The following is a 20,692-nucleotide window of genomic DNA, read 5'->3' as shown; positions in this document are numbered from 1 at the left end:
CGAAATGTGAAAATGTGTCGTATGAGGTCAAATCAAATCAAATCAAATGTATTTATATAGCCCTTCGTACATCAGCTGATATCTCAAAGTGCTGTACAGAAACCCAGCCTAAAACCCCAAACAGCAAGCAATGCAGGTGTAGAAGCACGGTGGCTAGGAAAAACTCCCTAGAAAGGCCAAAACCTAGGAAGAAACCTAGAGAAGAACCAGGCTATGAGGGGTGGCCAGTCCTCTTCTGGCTGTGCCAGGTAGAGATTATAACAGAACATGGCCAAGATGTTCAAATGTTCATAAATGACCAGCATGGTCAAATAATAATAATCACAGTAGTTGTCGAGGGTGCAGCACCTCAGGAGTAAATGTCAGTTGGCTTTTCATAGCCGATCATTAAGAGTATCTCTACCGCTCCTGCGGTCTCTAGAGAGTTGAAAACAGCAGGTCTGGGACAGGTAGCACGTCCGGTGAACAGGTCAGGGTTCCATAGCCGCAGGCAGAACAGTTGAAACTGGAGCAGCAGCACGGCCAGGTGGACTGGGGACAGCAAGGAGTCATCATGCCAGGTCGTCCTGAGGCATCAGGGGTTTTTCCCAGAAGCACCTGGGAAGAGGGATTCTTAGCATTTGTGATTAACTGATTCATTCTCTCCAACCCTTTGTTTACCTCTCGCTGCTCTCTCTTTTCCTCTCTCTCTGTTTGACTCTCTCTCTCTCTTCCTTCCCCTCTTTGCTGACCCTTGGATTGCCAGCAGATGGAGCTGCAGTCTCTTAACAATCCCCCTACAAGAGGATGAACAAGACAACACATGCTGCATCCGCTCACACATACCACACGCTTTATTTAAAAAAAGGAATACAGCTTAGTTCCTGAGTTGAAGCAAATGTTTGTTGAAATAAGTGGAGATTTCCTAGGTTTCTTTAGCAGGAAAAAAAGAGAAAAAAGTTTCTTTATTGGTTGAGCTCGGGGTGTTCTGTGATTACCTTACTGTGATCTTTCTTTTTTTGCTGCTTTGCTTTCAGATAATGTTTTCCGTTCCAGTTACTTGTTCCAGTTACAGAGAGGGTGTCTGCCGGTGGGCTGTGTGTGGCTCTGTGTAGGGGCTTACTCTGATGGAACGTAACGTAGCTGGTAGGATGTTCTGCATGGGCTAAAGATCAGAGCTCTGTAGAGAGGCTGCGCTGAGTGGCATTATGGATGTAAGTAAGAGCAGCACTGACTGACTTACATTTTTATAAGCACACAGAGGAGAGGTGTCTGGGCTGAGGAGAGAGGAGAGCATGCTGGTTGTTCATATTAAGGGCTAATGATTAAGCTGAACATGTACTGTGACTGCATCAGGCCATCAGCCACTGGGACTTGTTGTCAGATAGAACATAGATGCTATTTAGCTAGGATTTGTCATGTGAAATATTTAACATATTATTGTAATAATAATATTATAATTTATATTTTATGTTAATTTATGTTCATTGAGGATATCATTTGCTTTTTCATAAAAATCTGTCAGTTAAATTGTTTGATATCCTTACTTGTATGACTTTTATGTCTGTTTTAAATTGTTGTGACACAGTTTCAATTTTCATGTCGAGTAATTTGTCTGTACCCTGTAAGGGTGAGGTAGGTCTGTTCAGAGCAGAGCAGAGAGGGCATAGCGTGTAAGCCATTGAGAACAGGAATGTGAGAGAGCATTATTGCTAACACTTGATGTGAATGGAAAGGGGTTGAAGAAATGACAGCGTTACAGTGGGTGGTAGGGCCTCAGTACAGCCTGGGAGGAAATGGAATGAGAAAGTGCAGTCAGGCAGACCACTCATTCAGCATGACAAATGGGAAAGGCCAAGGGGATACCTGATACCACACTGTGGGCTAGCTGTATGCACCTGCTTGGCCAGGCTCCATGTGTATACCACTGGAAGTAATGTTAACGCTAATAATAGTAATAGTAAAAATGCTGCTATAATTGGTGATAATAGGAAATAGTTGTAATAATAATATCAATAATATCAATAATAACAAATATACATAATAACAAACATTTTAAAGTTATAAATTATTCACTTCAAAAGTATTTTAAAATGTACTTAAATTGAAATTGATAGATTCATATTCATTGTATATTTTCCATTGAAAGGGTGTTCTGCAAAGAAAAGGAAGTGATTCAACTTATGTAACTGTTACTGTATCATCATCAGTTAAGCTTCACATACAGTGACTTCATTAAGTACCTTTATTTACATATTCTTTATATTTTCAGCTAAATATAAGTGTAAAATATGTATATTTTATTGTAAATGTTATTGTAAATGTATAAGTATGAAATTAACAATCATCCATCAATAATATTGTTAGCTTACCACTCAAGACATGTTAAGTTCAGGAAATACAGGCCATTTTAGTATAATTTCTGTGTAAAACACAGCACAAATTGTTTTCAATTTTTTTAGCAAGAAAAATATGATAAACACATTCTCTAAGTCATGGAAAGGCAGACTTTCCTCTCTCCAGCAGAATTACAGTATCCATGTCAGAGTGCTGCTGATGAGTGTGATTACATGTTAGACTGTGGAAACAAAACATCCCAGTATTTGTATGAACAGTACACCTCCTGTGACACACTTTGATTGGCTTGGCTTTCCTCAGTAGCTACTTCAGATCTAGGTTCCATCTGAAGAGTACTCTGGTATACTTTCCTGTCTGTCTGTGCAGAACAAGACTGTTGTCACCAAGTTTCCGCTGTGGATTTGACAGTACTTGATTTATCAGTTAATAGAATTTAAACATAGGATTATGAAGATTAAAATGAAGCAGATTTGGATTGATTAGGCTGTGAAGTAAATCCTCACGATTTATGCTAATGCTATTTAGTGTTCAGATTCCACCATTGCAGGGTGGGGCTCTGAAGAGCAGTCATGTGCCTCTGTATGTCTCTACTGTACTGATACACCTACTATCATATGAATTATGATGTCAAAGAAAAATGAAAAGCAATGATACCTGCTTTGTCTTTTATTTTCGGCCAGCACAGCTTTCCTCAGCTCTGCTTGAACAGAAAGGCAATTAATGAGCACACACAGAGTTAATGACTCTGTTTCTACAGACAGACAGGATGTCACAAGCCACATGTCATGAGGTTTACATCTAAATTAACTCATATACCAAATTCCACTGGCATATTAAATCTATGAGAGCTGTCTAGAATTGGAAGGGACAGGGAGTGCAATAATCCAATTGTAGGACAGGACACAGCGAGAGACATAGTGGAGAGGACGAGAGGTGGTCTGTATGTCTCTCTGTCTACACAGCTTGTTCAGATTGGCTCGGCAGAATGTGTTTCACCCACCCTGATATGGTCACTCTGGCTGGGGCGGTCAGTGAGGAGGACTCCCCTCCTCCGCTCTCACAGCCAGGCAGATAAACTGTGGTCACTCACACTGGTCAGTCAGTCAGTCGGGGGCGTCAGGGTGCATGCAGCGTGTCGTAAAACTACTCAATCTTGTCTCCCATTTCTGTGTTTATATTGGGCAGGGGAATGACCACAGACTGACAGCAGAAGGCCCTGCTCTCTCTGTCCAAAGGACTAAAATAATGGTCTGTTTTCTCTAGACAAATACATGACCTCATTCTCCCAATTTCATGTCAATATGTTTTTTAGGGGTGCACATTCCGTAGAATAGAATAGAGAATAACATAGAATATGAACAGCATGTTAACTTTATATAGGTGTTTATAGTTTGTTTTATTCGTATTGTGAGTGTTTATTATAGTTCATTGTCGATAAACGGAATAATGCATGTTTATATACTGTAGGTGTGAAAATAATGTAAAAAGTATGACATTAACAGCAAGATAAATTACATTGACAATACACATTACATTCATATGTATGTATTCAATATTTTGTATTTCACTATAAATATAGAATCATTATTTAAGGGGTTGAATGTGAACACCCACATATTTGACAATCACCAACCTTGGAATCAAATGATTCCGACATGACAAGAGTGGATGTCAGTTTGTTTTTGTGTTAGTCAGTGTGTTAGTGCGTGTAGACGCCCACGCTGTTGTTAGAATACGTGTGCTAATGCTTGCCTGTGTGTGTGTGTGCCATTATATCCTATCTAGTATCCTTTCTAGTCATGAGGTTGTAATGAGTTAGTTCCTCCTCACCCCAGGGTGCTGCTGTGGGATAGGACACTGCCCCATGGTTTCTAGTTGGCTCTTTCATGTGAATTGTGTTGAGTGGTGTTGCTTGGTCCTGTGGAGCTCTGTTGATCCAGTATTTACACAACGGTGACCAGGGTAGTGTTGTGCAGGGCAGAGCAGATGGATTGGGGGAACTACTGTGTTATACCTTGCTGCTACAGCAGAGCACAGGTAGAGCACCTGTCTAGTAGTGAACACCAGTTCCAAAGAGAATCACACCTAAGGAGTCCATAGGCACACTGCTACGTTTTTTGTGTCACAAAGTAGTTGGAAAATGCACATTAACACTGGCCGTCTCTGGCAGTTTTGTAGCCATTCCTAATTAGCTTTTCATTTCTTTTGAAATATTATTTTATTGAACTGAAAAGAAGCTAACAACACAAAGCCTGCTTAGTTTTATGCTGACATTTGTAAAGCAAATTGGACAAACCACAGAGAATGATGAGATGTGCAGAAGTGTCAACAGCAACAGTTTGCAAAGGATACATTTTCTTTATTTCTAACCTTCTATCCCAATTTACTGAACTTTTACACATCAGTTGCATGATATATTGTAGCCATACCATTAGATGAAATTCAAACAGAAATAGACAGCTATTGTACTATTTTAAAAGTCCTGAATGTAGTGTTTGTTGAACCATAGCAAATAACATCTAAAAAGAAAATATATGTTTGACATATTTATTGTAGTAAATAAATCTGGTTTCTAACATTTCAGTCAGAATGCCACTTAAAAACGAGGGTCTCTCTGCCTTGCAACTTTATTTGGAAAAGAATATGGTGTGGTGGCCTTTCATTGCTTTAGTCTGTTTCACATGTTCAGACTTGTTTGTATATGGCTGCTTCTCAAAGTCGGTTCAATATCCCTGGCCTGTTTCCCACTGTATTTACATGCATTCTCTCACTGTGGTCATATTGTGTTTCAGTACCTCTGGCAGCCAAGTTGTACTGAAATAACTAGCGCTGAGTTGCTTTACTTTTTATTCTGGGAGCATCTGGGATACTCGCGTATTAGTCAGGATCATTCTCTCTCTGAGAAAGAAAAGTGGCATTTGTAAACAAATCTGTGATTTCATTGGATTGCATAGCACAGTATCACAAGTGTTTAAAAAAACAAAAACAAAAAAAATTTGTTTAAAAAAAAAAGTGAATTGATTTGTCAAATACAATCAAATTAAAATGTAACTCCTTTGGCTCTGTAATAGCTTTATATTGGGGTAATCAACGAGTTGCTGACCAAATCACTAGAATTTATCACTTGGGTTCAGTGTGGACAAAAAATATTTCACAACCTATATTTTCTGTGAAACATATACAGTGGGGAGAACAAGTATTTGATACACTGCCGATTTTGCAGGTTTTCCTACTTACAAAGCATGTAGAGGTCTGTAATTTTTATCATAGGTACACTTCAACTATGAGAGACGGAATCTAAAACAAAAATCCAGAAAATCACATTGTATGATTTTTAAGTAATTAATTTGCATTTTATTGCATGACATAAGTATTTGATACATCAGAAAAGCAGAACTTAATATTTGGTACAGAAACCTTTGTTTGCAATTACAGAGATCATACATTTCCTGTAGTTCTTGACTAGGTTTGCACACACTGCAGCAGGGATTTTGGCCCACTCCTCCCTACAGATCTTCTCCAGATCCTTCAGGTTTCGGGGGTGTCGCTGGGCAATACGGACTTTCAGCTCCCTCCAAAGATTTTCTATTGGGTTCAGGTCTGGAGACTGGCTAGGCCACTCCAGGACCTTGAGATGCTTCTTACGGAGCCACTCCTTAGTTGCCATGGCTGTGTGCTTCGTGTCGTTGTCATGCTGGAAGACCCAGCCACGACCCATCTTCAATGCTCTTACTGAGGGAAGGAGGTTGTTGGCCAAGATCTCGCGATACATGGCCCCATCCATCCTCCCCTCAATACGGTGCAGTCGTCCTGTCCCCTTTGCAGAAAAGCATCCCCAAAGAATGATGTTTCCACCTCCATGCTTCACGGTTGGGATGGTGTTCTTGGGGTTGTACTCATACTTCTTCTTCCTCCAAACACGGCGAGTGGAGTTAGACCAAAAAGCTCTATTTTTGTCTCATCAGACCACATGACCTTCTCCCATTCCTCCTCTGGATCATCCAGATGGTCATTGGCAAACTTCAGACAGGCCTGGACATGCACTGGCTTAAGCAGGGGGACATTGCGTGCGCTGCAGGATTTTAATCCATGACGGCGTAGTGTGTTACTAATGGTTTTCTTTGAGACTGTGGTCCCAGCTCTCTTCAGGTCATTGACCAGGTCCTGCCGTGTAGTTCTGGGCTGATCCCTCACCTTCCTCATGATCATTGATGCCCCACGAGGTGAAATCTTGCATGGAGCCCCAGACCGAGGGTGATTGACCGTCATCTTCAACTTCTTCCATTTTCTAATAATTGCGCCAACAGTTGTTTCCTTCTCACCAAGCTGCTTGCCTATTGTCCTGTAGCCCATCCCAGCCTTGTGCAGGTCTACAATTTTATCCCTGATGTCCTTACACAGCTCTCTGGTCTTGGCCATTGTGGAGAGGTTGGAATCTGTTTGATTGTGTGTGGACAGGTGTCTTTTATACAGGTAACGAGTTCAAACAGGTGCAGTTAATACAGGTAATGAGTGGAGAACAGGAGGGCTTCTTAAAGAAAAACTAACAGGTCTGTGAGAGCCGGAATTCTTACTGGTTGGTAGGTGATCAAATACTTATGTCATGCAATAAAATGCAAATTAATTATTTAAAAATCATACAATGTGATTTTCTGGATTTTTGTTTTAGATTCCGTCTCTCACAGTTGAAGTGTACCTATGATAAAAATTACAGACCTCTACATGCTTTGTAAGTAGGAAAACCTGCAAAATCGGCAGTGTATCAAATACTTGTTCTCCCCACTGTATTTGTGGGATAATCAACGAGTTCTAGCAGAGAGTCCTCATCCTATGCGTATATTTATATAGTTTTTTACTATTTTGTACATTGTAGAATAATAGTGAACACATCAAAACTATGAAATAACACATATGGAATCATGTAGTAACCAAAAAAGTGTTAAACAAATCATTGTCTTCAAAGTAGCCACCCTTTGCCTTGATGACAGCTTTGCACACGCTTGGCATTGTCTCAACCAGCTTCACCTGGAATTCTTTTCCAACAGTCTTGAAGGAGTTCCCACATATGCTAAGCACTTGTTGGCTGCTTTTCCTTCACTATGTGATTCAACTCATCCCAAACCATCTCAATTGGGTTGAGGTCGGGTGATTGTGGAGGCCAGGTCATTATTCTACAATGTAGAAAATAGTAAAAATAATGAAAAACCCTGGAATGAGTAGGTGTGTCCAAAATTTTGCCTGGTGCTGTATATAGTCAAAGGGATAGGTATCTTACATTTACATTTACATTTAAGTCATTTAGCAGACGCTCTTATCCAGAGCGACTTACAAATTGGTGCATTCACCTTATGATATCCAGTGGAACAACCACTTTACAATAGTGCATCTAACTCTTTTAAGGGGGGGGGGGGTTAGAAGGATTACTTTATCCTATCCTAGGTATTCCTTAAAGAGGTGGGGTTTCAGGTGTCTCCGGAAGGTGGTGATTGACTCCGCTGACCTGGCGTCGTGAGGGAGTTTGTTCCACCATTGGGGTGCCAGAGCAGCGAACAGTTTTGACTGGGCTGAGCGGGAACTGTACTTCCTCAGAGGTAGGGAGGCGAGCAGGCCAGAGGTGGATGAACGCAGTGCCCTTGTTTGGGTGTAGGGCCTGATCAGAGCCTGAAGGTACGGAGGTGCCGTTCCCCTCACAGCTCCGTAGGCAAGCACCATGGTCTTGTAACGGATGCGAGCTTCAACTGGAAGCCAGTGGAGAGAGCGGAGGAGCGGGGTGACGTGAGAGAACTTGGGAAAGTTGAACACCAGACGGGCTGCGGCGTTCTGGATGAGTTGTAGGGGTTTAATGGCACAGGCAGGGAGCCCAGCCAACAGCGAGTTGCAGTAATCCAGACGGGAGATGACAAGTGCCTGGATTAGGACCTGCGCCGCTTCCTGCGTGAGGCAGGGTCGTACTCTGCGAATGTTGTAGAGCATGAACCTACAGGAACGGGTCACCGCCTTGATGTTAGTTGAGAACGACAGGGTGTTGTCCAGGATCACGCCAAGGTTCTTAGCACTCTGGGAGGAGGACACAATGGAGTTGTCAACCGTGATGGCGAGATCATGGAACGGGCAGTCCTTCCCCGGGAGGAAGAGCAGCTCCGTCTTGCCGAGGTTCAGCTTGAGGTGGTGATCCGTCATCCACACTGATATGTCTGCCAGACATGCAGAGATGCGATTCACCACCTGGTTATCAGAGGGGGGAAAGGAGAAGATTAATTGTGTGTCGTCTGCATAGCAATGATAGGAGAGACCATGTGAGGATATGACAGAGCCAAGTGACTTGGTGTATAGCGAGAATAGGAGAGGGCCTAGAACAGAGCCCTGGGGGACACCAGTGGTGAGAGCACGTGGTGCGGAGACAGATTCTCGCCACGCCACCTGGTAGGAGCGACCTGTCAGGTAGGACGCAATCCAAGCGTGGGCATCGCCGGAGATGCCCAGCTCGGAGAGGGTGGAGAGGAGGATCTGATGGTTCACAGTATCAAAGGCAGCCGATAGGTCTAGAAGGATGAGAGCAGAGGAAATCTTAAATTACAAAATGATACATTGGTTTCCTTACCATGCAAGCAGTCTATGGGCAAGTTATGACAGCAATCCATGTTTGGTTTCGTTTCCCTGGTACTGTTTCCACATGCTAACGTTTGACTAATTCAGCATTTTTTAAATTATATACAATTGATTGTGAAGCTTAATGATGTGTGAAAATGCTAATATTGGTCCCATGACTTAAATGGGATTTGTGCCACAAATGATAAAACATTAGTATGTGGAAGTAGTGCCGGGGAAACTAAACCAAATCATGGATTGCTGTTATACCTTGTAGACTGCTTACAGTGTAAGGAAACCAATATGTAATTTTGTAATTTGTGTGAATTATCCCTTTAACTTTAACATTTTGTTTTCGCCAGACCCATTTTGTGTTTCTGTTCTATGAGAACATTCAAATGTCCCTCGCAGATCCAAACTAGAGATATATTTATTTATTGATGATAAGCAAGAGATTGCATTTGGCTCATCCTGTGGTTGGCATGTGTTCAGTGGTACATTACATTACATGTACTGTCTAGCAGAGTCATATGAGAACATTGGTTAAAGCATGTTTATCCCATGTATGACTAGGTCAGGGACATCTGTTGTTCTGATGCTCAACAGAGCAAACATTATGTTTTGAATTAAGATTATATGTGTTGAATAAGCCTTATCTTTCTTATTTAAAAAATCTATATTGATTTAAATATGCTTTGTAGATTAACGTAGATGAGTTAATCTGCTGGACTCCCCCATGTTGTCGCTGAGTTGCGAGGAGTTATAATAATCCAGAGATATAATCCTATGATTCTTTCAAGCTTTTTTGTGTTGTTAAATGCCAGGCATTTGTTTTGATTTAATATCATCCTAATCTGCTTTAGCTGCCAGTCGGTCGCTGTCTAGCATTAGAGCAGACTGGATTTAGTCTATTCCATGCACAGCCTTTAAAACTCTGACGGGGCATGAGGGCAAGAGAATAGCATAGAAATAAATGAAGCCAGATAGCATCTCAAACTAAAAACGTTAGTGACTGACCATCCATTACTGCTCACAGAAACCTAAACGCTATAGTCGTACACCATGATGTGCTCAGTAATTATTAGGGAACTAATCTGTGTGATTGACCATCCATTTTTCGAAAGTTTGGGACTATAAGGTTCTATCTGCTTTTTGTAAAAATGTTGTTACTGACATAGCATTGTTCTGTTCACTGTTCTCTACCTATAAAATACAAAAAAAAACAAAAGAATACAAGATAAAAATCGCTGACAATTTTAAACCAATGAGGGATCGGCACTTTAAACCAAATGATCTCAGAATCATATTTTTTTGCAAATAGAACATTATAGTCCCAAGCTCTCGAATTGCTAACATAAATTTAAATGCTAGTGTCGTAAACCATGAAGTGCTCAGTAATTATTAGGGAACTAATCCGTGTTACAATACTGTAGATTTATCGTGTGCATGTAAAATCTGGATGTTTTACATGAATGGTTTGTTATTATCCTGTTTGGTTATTATCCTGTTTGATGTGATGCACGAATGTTGAGAACTGTGGATGCTGACTGAAACATGCCACTTGCATTGTAATCAGGTGACAATATATTCAAATGTCTTCAGAACACTCAGTGTTTCTTCTTCTTTCTGTCATCCTTTGATGATGCTGCTGATAATTCATATATTTTTTTAAACATTTTATAAATTATTTCTATAGATTGAATCTTGTCATTAATGTGTATTAAAAGTCTATGATGTACATGCATAGCTAAGTCTTATTCTTATCTCTTATCCAGGAGGATAATCAGGAAGAGCATACAACCTAGGCCATGAACTATGAGTGTTGCTGAGGGCAGCACCTGCGTGGAGAACCTTTTAGGACGTATTGTTCTGTAAAAAGTTTTGCCAAATTATCTGTACAGAATCCAACAGGTCCTTCTGGGAATCTTATTTAATAGGTATTTACTGTCATAGCTAGTTTAAAATAATTGAACTGTCATATAAAGCTTATCCTCATTATTTTCCAGTGCTATTTTTACTCTGTTGTTTATTGTAAGTAGATTCAGTTCCTGGAAGATCTCTTTACTGCCTCTGACTTGCCCTGTCCAATATTATTAGGTGCTATGAGTTCAGCCTGCGCTAAATCTGTTAATGCATAAGACCATAAGAGCCTCTTATGTTCCAGGCAGGTCGGGGTGAAGACACATCAGATTAATATTTGATCATGCAGAAGGGCCCTTAATCAGATCTGCTTATTCCCTCAGCTGACTGCTCCCCAGCAATTATCATAATTGTTGCTGCTAAACACGCTTGTCTTCACAGCTGCCTGCCTGGCTGACTGGATGCCGGCTGGTTGGGTGTGAGTGAGCCTAACTACGTGCTCCGTGAGAAGGGGATTCCAGCACCAAACCCAATTAATGGTCAGAAAACGGACGGCTGGGCTGGGCTGCAGAGCGGAGGGGAGGGCCTATGGAGGGCCGAGGCTGGGCTGGCCGCGCCTGTTCCTGCCCACTATGAGCGCTGTGCTCCAGAGTCTCTCTCCAGTCTCTCTACTATACCTCCTCCACTGTACCTCCTGGAGCTACCTGGAGCTCTAGAGGACACACTCAGTAATACCCTTCTCAGCTACACCAAGAGCCTCGGCTGATAAGAGTGAAATCAAAGCTGCACATCACAAGGAAACAAGGGACAAAAAATATCTCTATTAAAATGCACAGCTTATAGATGTTCTCCAGGCCGCCAGAGTGGGCCGGCCTGCCTGACTGACTTACTACCTGACTGCCTGACTGACTGACTGACTGACTGCCTGACTGACTTACTACCTGACTGCCTGACTGACTGACTGACTGACTGACTGACTGACTGCCTGACTGCCTGACTGCCTGACTGACTGACTGACTGACTGCCTGCCTGACTGACTGCCTGACTGCACAGTTCATCCTGCCTCAGCTCCCACTCTCTGCTTCCTCACCCCTGCCTCTCACTCTCTCTCTCTCTCTTGGTCGCCTTCCTCGTCTGTCTCTTGTCAAGATCTTCATCTCAATCTCTCTTCTCTGTCCTGTACTTGTTTTTAATGTTTCTGTAAGCCTTATGTTTCCCTTGCAATGATTTGGAAAGGAAGACAGGATTTGACATTTAACACATAAAATGTGTGTACTGTTATGAAATAATTACTTATGCTTGAAATAATACATCTTTGAATTAATAAATATGTATTTTATATTTTATATTTAAATAACAATGTTTAATAAATAATATACCTGTCTGTCAAAGGTATACAGGAAATTATAATTTAGCTTACTGTATACCTTCTACCTGAAACTGACATAGTCAGGATGCTACCCAACTGTCCCCCCACTGTGAATAGTGTGGGCAACATCCCCTCATGTCAGTCAGCTGGAGAGGAGGGGACGCGGCACACACAAGCCTTCTGCTTTGTTATAGGATCAGTAGGGTAGATGTGATTTCAGCCCATCGGTATGTGGAACTCTCAGCACTCACGGTTCCCGAAGTCATACTCAGGCAGAAGTGTGCCTGTCCATGTGATTACACACTGTAGCCAGGCCTGTTAAACAGGGGAGGGAGGGCTCACAGGTTCTCACACACACACACACACACACACACACACACACACACACACACACACACACACACACACACACACACACACACACACACACACACACACACACACACACACACACACACACACACACACACACACACACACACACGGGCTCACACACATACAGGGCACGCACGCACGCACACACGCACGCACGCACGCACGCACGCACGCACGCACGCACGCACACACACACACACACACACACACACACACACACACACACACACACACACACACACACACACACACACACACACACACACACACACACACGGGCTCACACACACATACAGGGCACGCACGCACGCACGCACGCACGCACGCACGCACACACACACACACACACACACACACACACACACACACACACACACACACACACACACACACACACACACACACACACACACACACACACACACACACAGGACACGGGCTCACACACATACAGGACACACACACACACACACACACACACACACACACACACACACACACACACACACACACACACACACACACACACACACACACACACACACACACACACACACACACACACACACACATGTAGACATGTAGCAGTACACATGTAGCCCAACATGTGTGCCTCAGCTGTCAGATAAGGAGAATGCTGCTACAGTCTCCTCCATACAACTGGTGGCAGGATGGGTATGAATGAGGAGCTCTCAGCGATCCAGTTTGTCACGTCGTTAGTCCCCAAAATGTACTGATTATCTGTAGATGTTGTTTTCTATACAGTAACAGTGCATCTGAAGGTACTTGTGTAGGTAGAATGGTTAATTGTCACATCATTACAGTTTTACTGCAGTTCATTGCATTTTTAAGTCGGTCTAATAGAGTTTAAAATGTGAAAACGAACCATTACATTCTGACTTTCCTATAGTCCTCCCCATCGTTTTTAAACTATCTCCGATTAATAAGGTGTCAGCTAAGCAGTTTGTCATAAACATGTCCTCAGAATAAATGAGTCTTTTGGACTGAGTGTTGTCTGTATGAAAGCCATCTATCGTTCTGAAGGCATGCCACTGTGTGGAGGAAGCACTGGAGAGAGATTGCATCCCATTAATCTGGGCTGACTGGCTGGAAATTGCATCTTTGTAATGAGTATTAGGTGTGCATCTACATGAATTAAAGCTGAATGAGCGGCTGATTGATCACATACTCCCAAATGATGCTCCTCCCGTGATCATTATTGTTTAAAAGTGACTATATCATATCAGGATGATTAAAAACCAGGCTCTGGAGGGAGAGGGAGAAAAAAGAAACATGAATCAGGAAATTTGACTCAGTATTTGAATGATTCGTCTGGTATTGGCTAGAAGCTGCAATGTATTCCCAGTTCCAGTTGTTCTTGTGGATTATAGTGTAAAATGAAGAGCTGAACAGAGGCAGGAGTGATGGCTGTTTATCTACCAATGTTAAACATCTGCTTTTAGAGATACAGTACAGTAGGCTATGTCAATCCTTTGGTATTCAGGTCAAAGTCCATCTCACCACCTGTGTGGTCTGTCCCCTGTTTCTCTACTTGATCTTCATGTATCTTTTCCCATTTCCCAATAAACTGCCCTGCCCTCCCCTTTGAGACCTCAGACTGGACACTGCTAAACCCTCTGAGCCATGCCCAGTCTGGATGGTGTTCCATTCTAAACATGGACGCCATCCGTCTAGCCAGCGGATAATCTGAAAGCAGTACGCATTTAACAACTCCATACCAGATTCAGACACCACACATTCAGTTAACAGACCGCTGGAAGTATATTTTTTTGTTGAGGAATCTGGCAACATGAAAGGGTCTCTAAGGGTAAACAGAGTGCACAGGGTATGTTTGAAGTCGCGCCAAAAAGTTCAGGTGTTTTTATAGACACTGAGGCATTTATGCTGTCTAAACTATATGTCTGGAGTCGCCTACACAATGCTGCTACACACAACCCCATGCCAGGTATTCACTTACTTCATAAAGTAGAGTGAAACGACAGGCAGCTGAATTGGTTCAGTTTGAGTCACTTACATAAAATGTTGATTGTTCAGAACTCCCCAGTTGTGTACAGTATGACTAGGGCACTGTGACATCACATCGAAACAGCTGGACAGAACACATTATCTGTTCCAAGTTCCAAACATTCATCCAACCTGCAATTACTACATTCTGAAACTTTGAAAGTAGCTTTCTTTCAGTGATTGCTACAATTGTTACAAAACGGGCACTGTAATTTTACAGAGTTGGATTTGGCACATGTGGGGTGTAGAACACCTTATTTAGTAAAGATCCGACTGAAGAGAGAGTCGTCACCTTGTTTCTCGACATATTTACTGTAACTGGACACGATAATGTTCCACTATAATGTCTTTGTGGTAATTATTCTGCCAAGCACACTGTTGGGGTAATTATACTAAAACCCTAATTAGCCGCCGCATCAAGATGTAAACCCCTGAAGTCCCAGTATCCTCCTCTTTCCCCACCTCACCTCTTTCCTCACCTCACCTCTTTCCTCACCTCACTTCTTTCCTCACCTCACCTCTTTCCTCACCTCTTACCTCACCTCTTTCCTCACCTCACCTCTTTCCTCACCGCCATTTCAACCTCATACCTTACCTTGCAGTGTACTGAGGTGTACAATAAAAATACATTGAGTTGCCTGAGGTTAGTAGAGTTCAACTTAACTAAAGCAAGTTGTGTTCTTAAAATATATTAGATGTAACGATGCAAAAACAAGTACTTGCAACCAGAAATTACTTTGTAAATGCATTGTTCAAGAAATTAGATATCGATATCATATTTTTTTCATTTTATTTTTGCTAAGCCCCTACAGAGCTGTATATGGTTTGCAGGAATGTACGGACAGAGTGATGTTTGAATGTTTTACTCCAAATGTTTACAGAAAGGTCCTAAAAAATGGGCATTGTGCAGTGCAGTGGTAATTTTGCTTTGTGCGTGGAAGGTCATCAGACAGACCACTCACCATATTACAACAACAGAGACATTAGAAATAGTGATCAAGTCTTTCCCCTGCCTGCATTTTCTCACTTTAAATTATTCAGAGGTAAGTCTTCTTATTCAGCATACTGTGTGTTTTCCAGTGACAAAGCTAGCCCAGCGCTAATAGTTTCACTGTGTCTGCCGTTTTATGACTGACATAGCAATAAGCAGATTGTACAGATATTTATGCCATCTGCAGCTCGGAGAGATAATTAAAGTATATAAATTAATCAAATGCAATTAATTAGAGGCTTTATGTTCACAGCAGTACATCTTTGCATGTATAATTTATATTTATTGATCTGTTTGGTTTCATTAGCCTATGTGATAACACTGGAACTGTATTAGAGGGGGAAATGCACAATTAGCATGCTGCAAGGTCTGCTCGTAATTGATAGATCAGCGCTCGTTCCCCGCAGATATGAAGCTGTGTAAACTGTCATAAGCAGTTACAATCGATGACTGATATTTCGCACCATATCTCCACGTTGATTAATGTTGTTTTTGAAAGCAGCCCCCATGCTTAATGGGAGGCTGATAGGCATGCAGAATTTACTGTTTAATCAGACTAAAGAATTTATTTCGGCTCCTCCGTAGCCTGGGAGTGTGTGTTGTTGGTTGGTTGAAATGTATGATTGGTCTCTATAAGTGCTATGCTGATGTTATTTGCTCCAGTCAGCAACCAATATGGCTGAAGCATTAAGAGCTTTGTGCTTCCCAGCTGATTTTTCATTGACTCTGCTGCCATCGTTCATCACCGGGCCTGTTTCTCTCCACTCTGCACTACGACTATCTGACTGAGGAGAGATGAACCAGGCTAGATAGTCACTTTTCATCCCCACTTTTCACTGCATTCACAGTTTTTTCTCCAGTACAATCACTATGTATACTATTTTCAAAAATAAATGTTTTGTTCAGTAACAGTGAGCGGAAGGAACTAGAATGTCCCAGAGGGGTCAAAATACATGTATTATTATGAGGTGTAGTCATCATTGAATTACAGAGATGGCATGTAGATTGACCCACAGAGGACAGATCCACATACAGAATGACAGTATCTAGTTCTGTTGACCCAATGCTTGTGTTTCACTGACCCCGCCAACCTACTCTATGTCCAGAAGGTGCTACCTTGACAACCTGAAGGAGTATAAATTACAGTGCTGCTCTACACTACTAATTTCCCTAAATGGGGGGGTTAAAAAGGTTCCATCTCCCCTTCTTGAATTGATTATGTGTTTATTGATAAAGAATTACCGGGCCCCATCGTGGTCCTCCAAAATAACCTCATGCTTAAACTGCACTTCCTCTCCACATACTGCAGCTTACTTCTGTTCTGCCTGCTCAGGCCTCAGCCACGACAGCTTCACAATATTCTTATGAACCATTTCATCATGAAAGATGGAATCATCTTCAAAGAGTAGCTCCTATTTGGTGTAATTACATATTTTTATTGTGTTGTTTGGTATAGTGACATATTTGAAGGCACTGTCATGGCGTCTTGCGTCAATGATCATTCATGTGGCTTGAAAACAGAATTACAGTAAATAGGAAGTGTGTTTATGGGCACCACATGTTGTCCACTGAGACCAGCTTCTGTTTATTCCCAGGGTTTAGTGTGAAGGAGTATCATTTCCTCTCTCATGGAGAGATGCCTCTTCTATACCTTAGATACCCAACCTTGTCATTGTCACCCTGCTTCATGGTATGACAGGGACTGAAGCAGGTTAGGAAAGGATATGCAGTTTGGAAGTGAGCCATTTTATGTATTAGACAGTATGCCGGCCCATTGGAGTTTCTTTGCATGGTTACCCACACTACTTGCTCTGGCCAAACACTGCGCCACGCCCATGGATGTTAGTTTAATGAGTCTGGATCTGAGTACCTCCCCGACCCTTCACCGAATGCGAACGCGTACGGGGACGTCTGATTGGTCCAGAAACCGATGGATTGAGGCAGAGCTAGAACACACGTGGGTAAATCAGCGGTTTGAAAATGTGTCATTGGCTTTGATACTCCGATTGGTTAGAGACAATCCAATCACTGATTACTTTGTTTTGTACAATGACCCTTGTGTGACCTCGTCACCACAAACGACTTCAATAATGGCAGTCTCAGACTAAAGTATGTAGCGAACAACAGAGCAGCTGATGAATTTAGTTTGAGATGTCAGGCTAGGGGTTTCTAAGCCCTGTTTTGCAGCTGGAAGCCAGACTTTTATATACATTTTTGCCCTGTGTCTCAGGCAATTTCCTCTCCCTCTGTCACTGTTAATGCTCACAGAAACACCACCCCCTGTTTCAGGTTGCAGGGCTGTGCTGTAGGAGAGGCAAGGGCTCTGTGCCGTATAGCGAGCCACTCAGATTCTCAGTCTTTTGTACACCTGCTAGTTTCCTGTTCTCTTATTATACTATACTATCGTCCTATACTTATGGCTAGTTGTCTATCCATGGTATAAATGATTAGGGTTATTGATATTTAGCCTAACCAATGCAAAAATATTTATGATTTGTTTTCTTTGTATAGTGATTTAGTTTTACTTTTCACAAAGATGAAAGAGATTGTTACGTTATCAAATGTTAAAGCTAGTGGCAAAAAAATGCAACATTTGGAATTTAAGGCGAGCGAGTGTCTGTTGTTGAATAATGCAGAAACAGATCTGTTTGCCCATAAGTAACAGAACCCTCTAACCTTCCCTCCTCCCCTCTCAGACCCATCTCTGAATCCAACCCTGAGATAGTAACAGCTGGAAATGTTTGTGGCTGGGCTCTTCTCTTTCTGATTCTCCCCGCCGTTCCTCTGACTGTGGTGCGGAAGGAGTGTGGGCTGGGCTGGGCTGAGAGCAGAGTAGGGCCATATTGACACTGCTGGTGTACCGCCGTATCCCTTTAAAACCACTATGGGGGCTATCTGATTTCCCTGCAATGGATCCCCAGAGAGAGAGGCAGCTTCCATTTTTCTTAACTTGTGTATAAGTAAACTGGCTGGTATAAGACCTGGCTGGGAGGTCAAATCAATCTCTGCTATTTATTACATAGAAATGTGACACTCCTTCTTAAATGCTCCTGTCCCCAGTGATTTAGCCCCGGGCCTGCGTTCTGTCTGCCCAGTGTCAGTGTGTATGCATGCAACGGAGACCATCTAGCCGGGTGCTTTACGACCGCTGCGGCCAAATTGTATTTTTCTCTGTGACTCGTCTCGTGTAAACAAAGATGGGTTAATATGTTCTTTGATGACAGTTTTATGTAAAGGCTTTTAGGCAAGGAGTATGTATCATATTTACTGTAAGTACACTTCAAGTACAAAGACAAGTTAATGCAGCATGAATTAGTAAGGATTGTAGTCACGAACAGGTCATCTTTTTCAATAAAGTGCATATAAATAAATATGATTGTTATCTTGCTAGTCCTCGATACAAATCCACTTGTTTTTATTCTGTGGCACAGGCCAGTGTAGAGCACTGGGGCAATGATACTGATTAGCCCTTTAAGGAGTGATGCAATTTGTATTGCTGTGGGAAGCAGTAGAGGTCTGTTTATTGCGTGACAATGTGATATTGTGCTCCTCATGCTGTCTTAATTGGTAACAGTCTCTATCCACAAAAGGTGCACAAGGCCCTTGATTTTTGTAGTGCAATCTCACCCCTCCTCCCTCCTTCCCTTCCTCCTTCCCTCCCTCTCTTCTTCCTTCTCGCAGAAGAGCAGTGAAAACCCCTAAAGCATTTCCTTAATCCTCCAGAATACCATGCTCTCCCACTAAATATGGTACCTGTGGACAAACAATAGATTTTTCCATAATAATAACGTTGAAGTGTTCATTATGAGTGTCTAATGGAGCTAGTGGACTCGGCCTGACCAGACATACAGAGAAGCTCTCCTTTTGATCAGCAGCATGGGGTTAATCCATGGGAAGAAATAATGGAGCTATTGGAGAGGGAGAGGGAGGGGAAAGGGAGTATCGAACTGTGTTGAATTTACAGCCGAGAGGGCTCAGTAAAAGGAGGATTTTTAGAGCCTCTCGCTGCGTATTGAAGGAAAGACTGTCTGACAAGTCATCAATGAGCCCTGGCGCTATACTAAACTAATGAAAGCCGCATTTGATCTTCTCCGAAGAGGTTCAATACCACTCCTGCTATTATTTAAGTCCTCAGCTTCACCCAAACCTGTTTTCAGATCCACAGAAATCGTTAGATAGCGGCGACGGAGTGAACTGTGTTTGTAAGTACCTGATGAGAGGAGGAAGTATTTTAACAGGTTATAATGTATCCCTGCTGTATGCGTCTACTGGATACTTCCTGGTCTCTGGATATTCCTCTCTTTTCTCTTTATACCTTGGCCATTTGGGTAAAAATATTGCCCGTTCTCATTATTACCTACATTTTCTTGTTTGAAATTTCCCTGACAAAAACGGACCACCTAATATCTGCCTAATGGACCAACCGGGTAATGTAAAATGCACATGAAAACACTATTGAGTCACATTTTATTCAACCACTCAGCAGAGTGCTGCATAGTCTTTGCTTGGTGTGTTGTAAGAAGTTTCTCATAAACCATTTATAAAACAGAAATATTTTCTTAGCTGTGGTAAATCTAACGTGCTACGCATCGTCTTTTTACTCATAACTGGTAGAAATGCTGTTACATCTCAAAACTTCTACAGTAGGGTGTCTGTCAATCTTAAGTATACCATCATAAGGCTATTTTATGCTGTGGCCTTGTCTATATTTCACCTTTTGTGCTTTGAGAGGAGGCCACCTGAAAGTCAGCAGATAAATTCTGCCCACAAAAATTATATAATCTTAACTTTTGTTTATAGATTTTCCAAAAACATTGAAGGCTGCCAGTGCTGTATTATTTTCTCATTGAAGCTAAATGAAAATAAAGCCCAGTTGTTGAATTTATATTTGAGCTCCAACATTAAGAGGCCATCCCGACCTCACTGGAGAGACGGGCAGGATGAAAGATTTGGTCTGAGTCTTTGCCAGTGAACGAGGCGATGCGTCATCTGCTAACTTCAATGCTGTGCTCTGCACTGCAAGCAAAACAACCCCATCCCTGCACTTGAACTGGAGTGTTTCAAGGTTATGTTAACTGAAACATGTTGAAGTAATAATATAAACACAGTGATAACCGGCAGTTTGGAAGATTTCTGTAATAAATCAG

General features: G+C 42.1%; 1 long non-coding RNA gene across 1 annotated transcript; it reads left to right on the top strand.

Moving 5' to 3' along the window:
* Positions 1 to 1,052: 1,052 nt before the first annotated feature.
* Positions 1,053 to 12,113, top strand: LOC139563134 (uncharacterized). Its single transcript, XR_011672496.1, has 2 exons — positions 1,053 to 1,193; positions 11,227 to 12,113. It is a non-coding gene; the product is annotated as an uncharacterized lncRNA (long non-coding RNA).
* Positions 12,114 to 20,692: the final 8,579 nt, after the last annotated feature.

The sequence above is a fragment of the Salvelinus alpinus genome, chromosome 33 (genome assembly GCF_045679555.1).
Source record: "Salvelinus alpinus chromosome 33, SLU_Salpinus.1, whole genome shotgun sequence".
Classification (NCBI taxonomy): Eukaryota; Metazoa; Chordata; class Actinopteri; order Salmoniformes; family Salmonidae; genus Salvelinus; species Salvelinus alpinus.
Note: the sequence above shows the minus strand (reverse complement) of the source record. Positions and strands in the feature narration are given on the sequence as shown.